Raw genomic sequence first — 10,178 nt, forward strand, 5'->3', positions numbered from 1 at the left:
CTAGCTGGGGACCACTGCTCTGGGAAGGGGCACGAGTGGCCTTTGTATCTGCCTTCCATCCCAGCCTCTGCTGGGTGGTGTGTTCATTCAGCCAGAGCATGAGAAGGACCCTCTTCTGGAGGCCTGGTAGCCCACACCTTGCATCCCCCCCCCTCGCCCCCCACCCCTGCCTCCATGGGTGTGCTCATCCCCCCACCCCTGCCCTCGTGTGTGCACTCATCCCTCTACCCCTACGCCCAGGTGCATGCTCATCCCCCCACACCCTGCCCCCGGGTGTGTGCCCATCCCCCACCCCCGTCCCCAGGTTTGTGCTCAAACCCTCACCTCTGCCCCACGTGTGTGCTCATCCCCCACCCCCAGGTTTGTGCACACCCCCCACCCCGCCCCCAGGTGTGTGCTCATCACCCTCCTCCTGGTCCCCCCCTTCCCAGGTGGGCCAGGCTTGGAGGGCAGGAGAACTGGGGTGGGGTAGGGTGGAGCAGGCCCTGAGGGAGTGCCTGGTGAACCCAGAAGGGGAGGGAAGAGGACAGGTGGGGAGGGCACCCACTTTGAGCCTGGGCGGAGGGAGGGGTATACCGGAAGAGTGAGGAGATGCCCAGGGGCTGACTTTCCAATCCGTTACTTTTGACCCTTATGCATGTTCTGTCCTATTTTTCTTAGGTTGATTTTGTTCTTGTTCTGACTTCCTACTTTGGACACCTAATTGATTTCCTCTTTTTTTGGGGGGGGGTCTGTTTATTTAAATGTAAGTTTTTAAGACTATGGATTTTCCGGGTGCCTGGGTGGCTCAGTCGTTAAGCGTCTGCCTTCGGCTCAGGTCATGATCCCAGGGTCCTGGGATCGAGTCCCACATCGGGCTCCCTGCTCAGCGGGAAGCCTGCTTCTCCCTCTCCCACTCCCCCTGCTTGTGCTCCTGCTCTCGCTGTCTCTCTCTGTCAAATGAATAAATAAAATCTTAAAAAAAGAAAAAGACTATGGATTTTCCTCTGAGGACTTGTTTAGCTGACTCCTATAGAATCTCACATGCAGGTTTTCATTATTACTATTTCTAGACCTGCAATTTGGGTTTGGACCGCTTCTTTGACTCATGAGCTAAAGACTTATCCTGCCTCAAGATTTTGTCATTTATTTTTAATACAATTGCACAGTGATTCTAGAATGTTTTATGTTGTTGCTGCCTTTTGGAATTGGGATTTTCTCCTTGTTTTTCTGGAATGATTTTTCCTTTTTTCCAGCTTTATTATGGTATAAATGACATACAATAAGCTGTTCATGTTTAACCCGTGCTGTTTAATAAGCTTTGACATATGTACACGCCCATGAAACCATCAAGCTAATGCATGTCTGCGTCACTCCTGGTTTGCTCTCACCCCTTTGTGATTTCTCCCTTGGGTTCCTCCTTACCCTCACCCTGTCCCCGGGCCACCCCTTAGCTGCTTTCTGCCGCTGTAAGTTAGCTTGCATTTGCTAGAATTTTATCTAAATAGAGTCTTATAGGGGCGCCTGGGTGGCTCAGTCAGTTAAGCGTCTGCCTTCAGCTCTGGTCATGATCTCGATGTCCTGGGATGGAGCCCCACATCAGGTGCCCTGCTCAACGGGGAGTCTGCTTCTCCCTCTCCCTCTGCTCTCCCCCCCCGCCCCCTGCTCGTGCTCTCTCTCTCTCACATAAATAAAAAATCTTTTATTTATTTATTTTTATTTATTTATTTATTTTTTTAAAGATTTTTATTTATTCATTTGCGAGAGAGACAGAGAGAGAACAAGCAGAGGGAGAGGCAGAGGGAGAGGGAGAAGCAGGCTCCCTGCTGAGCAAGGAGCCCGATGCGGGACTCGATCCCAGGACCCTGGGATCATGACCTGAGCCGAAGGCAGACGCTTAACCGTCTGAGCTACCCAGGCGCCCTAAATAAAAAATCTTTTAAAAAAATGGAGTCTTAGAGCATATTTTCTCTTTTGTTGGCTTATTTCACTTGGAATTATTTTGAAATCCATCTACTGGTGTAAAACCAGGGTCCGTCCCTTTTTATTGCTGTGTAGTATTCCATATCGTGGATGCACCATATTTACTTATCCATTCAGCTCTTGATGGACCTTTGAGTTTTCCCCCTTTTTGGTTCTTATGAATAAAGCTACTATGAACATTCCTGTAGAAGTCTTAGGGACATTTGCTTTCATTCCTCTTGGGTAAATACCAACGAGCAGAAGGGCTGGTGAAAGAGTAGGGGTATGTTTAATTTTTTAAGAAATTCCCAAACTGTTTCCCAAGTGACAGTCCATTTACATGCCCACGAGCATGTGAGAGCAACAGGAGAGTTCTAGCTGCTTCACATCCTCATGTGCACATTCTTAAATTTTAACCATCCTAGCGGGTGTCCAGTGTATCCCCTGGAGTTTTAATTTACATTTCACCGATGACTGATGACATTGAGCATCTTTGCATGTGCTTATTTTTCATACATATATCTTGTTTGGTTGACTGTCTATTCAAATCATTTGTCTTGGGGAGCCTGGGTGGCTCAGTCGGTTAAGCATCTAACTCTTGATCTCAGCTCAGGTCTTGCTCTCGGTGTCGGGAGTTTAAACCCCGCAGTGGGCTCCACACTGGGCAAGGAACCTACTTAAAAAAAAATACAAGCCCCTCCCCCCCACACACACAACAAATCCTTTGTCTTAATAGGTTGTGTTGCAAGGATTATTTGTATATTCTGGATACATGTCCTTTGTTAGATTTGTAAATACGATTTGTAAGTATTTTCTCCAGTCTGTGCCTTTCCTCTTCATTTTCTCCACCTTGCAAGGTTTTTAATTTCACTGAAGTCCAATGTGCTGTGTTTTTTTCTTTCTATAATTAGTGCTTTTGTGTGCCCTAAGAGATCCTTCCCAACTGTAAGATCATGAGGGTTTGCTCCTCTGTTTTCTTCTAGGAGCTTTGTAGTTTTAGCACTTACATTTAGGCCCATGAGCCACTTTTTAGTTAATTTTCGTATATGGTGTGAGGTAAGAGTCATGGTTTATTTTTTGCATGTGGATGTCTTTGTATTGGCTTCAGAAAGGAGAAGTAGAAGGTTCCAGCTCCTCTGCTGTGTTCAGGCTACAAGGCCCCATCCGATGGGGCTTCCTTAAATCAGCAAGTTTACATTCTCCAATGGGGTGGAGTCTTATGAAAATGGTAAAATATATTAGAAAGGAATAAATAAGCTAAATGTTTTGCATATCTGAGTGTCATGTGTTAAATTGCAGCCTGGCTCCATGAGACCTCCTCCTGCCGGGTTTTTTCATATCTGTGTTTGTGGTCAGCAGATGGAAGGTACCCGTTCCTCCATCCATGCAGCCGGTCAGCTACGAGGCTTCCCCAGAGGAGTGGAGAGGACACGGCTGGAATCAGCTCGAACCAGTGTGTCAGCCATTGGGCCCGCCCTCTTCCTTCCCGGCCTCTCCAGCACGTGGGGTTTCCCCAAGGACATAGCAGAGAGCTCTCCCAGAGCCAGAGTCCCCCAGCTGTGGGAGCGATGCCGAGCCAGGATTATGTGACCCCTGTCATGCCCCCAGAGAGGAATAATTATGCCACCAGATTCTCACAACATAAATTCTGCTTTAAGGATAAGGAGGTTGAGCCCAGAGAGGTTGGTCAACTTGTCCAAAGTCACACGGACAATCTTCTAAACCAGGCCGTCTGACTCCAAAGCCCCTACCCCACACTGCTTTCCAAGGACTGGGGTGTTCTGGCCAGGGTCTGCCTGGGTCTATGGGTAGAACCTGAAGGCACCCTAAGGAGCCTCTCTAGACTTCGGAAATATAACCACTCTCAAAGCTAAATTTCATATCAGCTTATAATGGAACAGAGACATGCACAGTCTTAGAGGGAGAACAGCTCCCAGGCCTGTAAGACCTAACGGGAGGAGAGTGAGCCAAGAAAAGGTAGACTGGCCGTGGGGTCCAAGATGGGGGGGCGGCCGTGTTTCCTCTGGGATTAGGCACACCTGAGTCATCAACTCCTCCCCCACCCCCGGGTCTGTTTGCCACCTGGGGAGGTGCTTACCTGCAGGAAGAGAGAACGGAGGTGCAAAAGCCAGGCCAGTTCATTTATCCATTCCCTCAGTAATGATTCGTTGAGCTTTGACCATGGGAAAGGGACTGCTTTGAATTCTGGAATTCAATAAAATCAAAATTGAAATGAGGGGAGTTTATGAGCTCAATCCATTGTCTATACTGGGATTTTCCCAAAAGCCCCAAGGTGAGGGGTTACAATAGAAGTCAAGAGGAAATGGGCAGTGGACTTGGCTGCAGTGATGGGAGGTGGAGCCTGAGCTAAAGCAGCATGGGGGGCCAGGACAGCCTCACCTCTGCAGGGGTCAGGAGAGGAGAGCCACACAGAGGCCTGGTGCCTTGGGACACGAAAACCCGGTGATCCTGTCCAGAGAGAGGCCCAGGGTGGTGGATGAAGGCAAGACTGCATCTCTGGGAGAAAATAGTCCAGCTCTTGTCACAGCTCAGTTGCTCATTGTCAATGAAAAAACATGGCTTCTGGTTTTATACACCAGCCACGTGAGCTTGGCTAATGTGAGTCTTCCCTGTAAGCTAAGCTGTGCTCTGGTTCTGGCACCGTAGTGAGGTTTCTGAGTTGGGTCAACTGCCAAAGGCCTCAAATGCTATCTCATGAGGCTCTTGGCCGTCAACAAGCCAGTTTCAGCCATCAGCAATGTAGCTGGTCGTGTTTAGTTCAAGCACAAAGATTGTGAAGCCTAGCGATCAAAAGCCAGATGAATTCCATTAACCCAGGCTTTTCACCAGCCTTGCAGCCTGGGCTAGGGCGGGGATGATGTGGGTTGGGGAGAGATCTACATTAGCCAAGCTGTCCCTCCTGTGTACCAGAAAAAGTGCTACCAGGGGCTGGGTCATGGCTTCCTGCAGATACGTGCTGCTTGTCTGCCGTTCTGAACACAGGACCACCCAGTTCTTGCCCTGAGGCCCTGGGGGGTCCAGAGGGCCTTGGGGGGGCTGGAGAACCGTCTCCCCATGTGTGAGGGTGGGGAGGTTGGCCCTGCCCTGCGCTCACCTGTCGGGACTTGGCTCTCTTTGTTTTTTCTCCTGGTGGAGGGTGGTCACTGCGGGCCGGATTTCCATAAATTCTGTAAATTGGATATTCAGTCTGTTAGGAAATGTGGTTCTGGATTCCTTTGTTTCTGGAAGTTTTGACAGAATGCACAAGGAGCTAGCTGAAATTGAAACAAAATTGTAATCACCAAGTTAATGACTATGACAATGCAAATAATCTAACAACCGCATTAATGCAATATTAGCTCTCATCATTATACTAATAATCTGCTCACAGCAATCCACAAACAATTGGTTGGGGAGGAATGGTTCACTGCACGGGAGGACAAAGTTTGGGGGAAGTCTCAGAATTTTCTTCTGTGATCTGAGAAGGGAGAGAGGAGCTCAGATTTCTGAAGTGCTCACGGAGGGGCCAGGATGCAGGGGTGACAGAGGACAGTCCCGCCTCGGGGAGGTGCCCAGGCTCACATGGTGGGGACAGCTTTAAGTGACTGTAAAGTGAAGTGGCCTTGAGAGGAAGAGGGCCATAGGGAAGGCTTCCTGGAGGCGGCGGCATGAGCTGAGCCTGGCAAGCTAGTTAGGATTCCTCGGGTCTTGTCCCCTTTCTTCACCTGTTTTCTCAGGAGTCTGCTTTTGTCCCCCTCTTTACCTCCAAAATGCTCTTAGCAAGTGACCTTCACGTTGCCAGACCCAAAGGCGGGTCCTCCGTCTTCTCTGGTCCCGGCAGCACGTGCTCCTGGAAGCCTTTATGGCGTCTGGTTCCCACCAGCATCACCAGGCCCCCTTCTCTGTCTTCTCTGCTGGGTGCTCCCGCTTCCTGACCTGGGAACAGGCCCCAGGGCTCAGCCCTGCCTCCTCTCTTCTCACTCGCACCGTGATCCGGGCCACTGTCTACAGGACACCGCCCTGGGATGCCTAGTAGACATTTTTTTAAAACCAGATTCATAAAACAGAAGAATCCAAGTGCTGTAGGGGCACAGCTGGATGCTGGTCCACAGAGCGAATGCGCTTGGGCCTTGGTTCCCAGATCAGGAAGGAAGCCCCTCCCACCCCTCCGGACCTCACCAGGGGCTGGCTGTGTCCCCATGGGGTGGTCTTGCCTGGGTCAGTACCGGGGACAAAGGGAATCCTGGGAAATCCGGCTCCTTGGGCTCAGCGTCCCGCCTGTGGACGCGTCCCCGTTGCAGCTACAACCCATCCTCTCTGCCGTTGGAGAGAGTATTCCATTGTACGAATACGCCACAACTGATTCCTTCGACTCCTGCCTGCCATTCGTGCTGTTTCCATTTGGAGAATTATGAATGATCCTGGTCGAGCGGGCTGATGGCTCAGCTCTCCTCCTGACTCTGTAGACCACCTTGCCCTGTGGGGACTGGGCTTGACGCGGGGAGGGGAGAGTGCAGGTGACACTGTGTTTAAATGGGGACCGCAAAGCCACGGCTGTTGGAGTCTCAGGCACCCTAGCGGTCCTTTTTATTTACTTTATTTTTTTATTACTTTTTTTGTGGCCTTTTTATTTTAAATAAAAGAGCGCAGAAGTTAAGGAAGGAATAAAGGAATGAATGAATGCATTTCTGTAAAGAACATTATCGCGTGTCTCCTTCTGTCCAGTACCGGGCTGGTCATTTTCGTAAACGTCAGCATATTTAATCCTTGCCGCAATCCTTTGAGATGGGGATGATTATCTTGGTTTTATGGAAGGAGTGAGTGGGGGCTGCACATAAGGCAGCCAGCAGAGTCGGTCAGAGGAAAGCGCTCCACAGACTTTTGCCCGTCAGCTCTATGGTACGAGGTGACCTAGCTTGTAAGTGGCCCAGCCAGGATTTGAACCTGTGAACCTTACGTCAGCGCTCCGCACAACTCGCACCGCCTCCGCTGCCTGTCTTTAGGGGGATGTTGGGGAGGGAAGGGGTCCCAGCTGTACCTTGCCAACCAGCACATCTAACTCTCTTTGGGCGGTGGGCTGTGTGGGGGCTCATCGCGGAGCCACCTCTGTCCTCTCCCTGCCGGTAACCCGGACCGTGATGAGAGCCATGGGCCTAGACTCGGCCCGGGATCTGGCGCCCTCCCTCCCCCGACCTTCCTCAGCCAGAGGATGAGATTAGCATACAATTGTAGTGATCTCTGCTCACTAATTTCATTTTCTGTGTCTGGAGTAATAGGGCCTCTTGAACTCATTATGCTAATTTAAATTCAGATAATAAGCAGCTTAGCGTCTGACTCTGGAGTTAGGGCTGACGCTCTGCTCTGAGCAAGGCCAGGCTGCTCCCAGCAGAGGAAAGGGCCTCCTCCGCCAGGAGCCTGGGGTCAGTCAGCTGGGACCAACCCAAGCTGGGCAGGCCCAGGAGAGCTCCTCCCCAGCACCCGCCCCAAGTAGTTAGAACAGTGACCCGTCAAGAGCTGTACCCCTGGCGGCCTGGTCGGGGCATTAGCCCTTTGGGTAGGATGGTCTCTTGGCTTCTTCCGTGAATTTGCCCTTCACGTCACTCTCTTGGGCCAAGGGATGGATGTCAGTTTCGAATGGGGGCCAAATCTGGCCCTAATATTTATTTACATCTGGTCCTGAGAGGTGAGGTGGGGGTGGGTGGGTGACATTCTCAAAGGGGTCCGTGGCCCCAAGTAGGACAAGAACCCCATCCCTAGTGAGTGGAGTTGTCCTCGGTTCAGCTTGAGCAGTTGAGGGGCTGTGGACAGTGGTTCTCACCTGCTCTGATGCCGAGACAATGAGCAGGCTCACTGGGCGTCTCTTCCTCGGGCCCCCGGCAGATTCCAGAAGGCCACTTCCACACTTCACTATCCATTGGTTCCTGCCCTTCAGCACTGGGGGTGCGCGCTGAGTTCCTTGTTTCTTCCAATGACCAGTCCTTGGCTGGCAGTGTTGGCCTAGTGTCCACTTCTGGGTCTGGCCCTCAGGAGCTGGGGCCTACCCCTCCCATTCCGTTCCACACACCACCCCAGCCTCCCTCTGCTGGTGCTGCTGAGGTCAGACTCAGGCTCTTTCCATGAGGACCCCACAGAGAGGCAGGGCTCGAGTGCTGTTCTCCAAGGCAGGATTTTATTTTATTATTTTATTATTTTATTTTATTTTTAAAAATATCTTATTTATTTATTTGAGAGAGAGAGAGAGCACAAGCTTGGGGGTGGGGGCAGAGGCAGAGGGAGAAGCAGGCTCTCTGCTGAGCAGGGAGCTGGACACAGGACCCTGAGATCATGACCTGAGCCGAAGGCAGATGCTTAACCGACTGAGCTACCCAGGTGCCCCCACGACAGGATTTTAATAGTGCAACCAAAAAAAACCAGCTCTAGAGGATCGAGGCTTAGGAAGCACTGGTTGAAGCAGTTCAACAGGCTTCCCTCCTGCAGGACTGCTCAGAGCCTTTATAGGCTGCTTTCTTGGTATAGAATGGGGGCAGTTCCCAAACACAAGTGGATATGACCTTCAATGCACCGCGTGCCACGTAGCAACCTGGATCAGGCACTCTCCAGGCTCTGGGAGGTGGACAGCATCGTCTCCATTTTACAGATGGGGACTGAGGCACCAAGAGGGCAGGGACTTGTCCAAGTGCACAGAGCTCAAAGAGGAGGAGCCAGATCACAGTGGGATTCCCCTCACTTGGAGTGATCTCTCTCGAGCCACTAGGCCCTCCGAAGTTGTTGGTCCGTGGAATGGTGTGGAGCTGCCCTTTTCAAGTCCTGGGCTCTGAGTCAGTTAGGATGCTGTCTTGTTAGGATTGCAGATACAGTGTTTTGGGGGTAGGGGCCCACTGATACCACTCGTGAGCTCTGGCCAGGAATTGGGGGTGGTGTGATGAGTCTCAGCTCTGATGTTTACTGGCTGTGTGAGTTGGACCCGTTCTTTCTCCATGTGGAGATAAAGGGCCCCTCTCTGTCCCCAGGAAAGCTATTGGCAACAGTTTCCTTGGCGTGTGGACAATTCGATGCACGTACCAGTTTAGCAGGAAAAACCCATTTTCTTTGTTTGGCTGGAAGCCCCAACTTTTTTCTGGCAAAAATGGCTGTGCATCTTCCACTAGCCGAGTGACACCTACAGGGAGACTCGGTTCAAGTTGGGGTTCTGCCTGAACGTGCCATGTGACCTCGGGGCTCCAGCTTTGGAAGGAGGGGATTGGACTTGCTAGTCGCAGGGGTCCATGGCTTCACTGATTCTCGCCTGTGCTCTCTAGGCAGTAACGAATGTCCTGTGGTTGCAGCTGGCCAGGCCTGCCCAGGGAGGGGGCCTCCAGATAGGGCCACCCCACACCACACCTCAGGAGACAGGTGCGCTCAGCTGGCTGCTCCCCACGACATCTGCCAACAGGGGAGGGGGGGAGAGGTCGGGTGTTGGTGGGGGGTGGCGGCCAGCAGGACCGCTCTCCTGCAAGCAGGGCCCTGGGGTCTGGTGCTCAGCAGCTAAGCAGGTAATTATGCGTGCGCTTTGTTCCCCGCCCAAAGAAGCTCTCAGAGAACTTCCGAGAGGCTCCGCTTCCTCGCTGATTTGATTTTTTCAGAGCTGGAGTGTGAAAGCCAGGCTAAACCTGCCTAATTGTGCCTGCGAAGGCTATTCAGAGAGACCGTTCTTGGAAGGAAATCAGGACAATTAGCTCTTGGCTGCGGGGAGAGGGGGAAGCGAGCTAATCATGGTGAATGTCAGCCTGTTCCCAGGGGAACCAAAGGGCACAGAGTTGGGAGAAGAAATAGCAGAAAGAGGTGCATCTGCCCGGCTGGCCTCCTGGGGCTGGGTTCGCCCCCACCAGGAGGGAGTAGAGGCTGGGGAGAGCCTGGTCCTGCCTGGCTGTGTGACCTTGGGCAAATCTCTTAGCCCCTGGGGTCTCAGTTTCCCTGAGTCTGCCAGACGAGTGCTGTGCAAAACGAGCAGGTGGAGCCGTTCATCGCGGGAACGACAGGTGCGCACCGTGGGGCCAGGGCAGACGTGCCGGAAGGGCCGGAAGAGAGAGCTCCAGCAGTCAAGTGCAGACCCTGGTCCTCTGGCCACTTCTCACCACCACAGCCTCCCACCCTCCCTGTTTTCTGCCTGGGCTAGAGGAGAATTTCTAATTCTAATGCAGATGCCTCATCAAGCTTCCAAGTCAGGTGGACGTTCAAGTCCCAGCTCTGCCTCTTAG

The sequence above is a fragment of the Halichoerus grypus genome, chromosome 10 (assembly GCF_964656455.1).
Source record: "Halichoerus grypus chromosome 10, mHalGry1.hap1.1, whole genome shotgun sequence".
Taxonomy (NCBI): Eukaryota; Metazoa; Chordata; class Mammalia; order Carnivora; family Phocidae; genus Halichoerus; species Halichoerus grypus.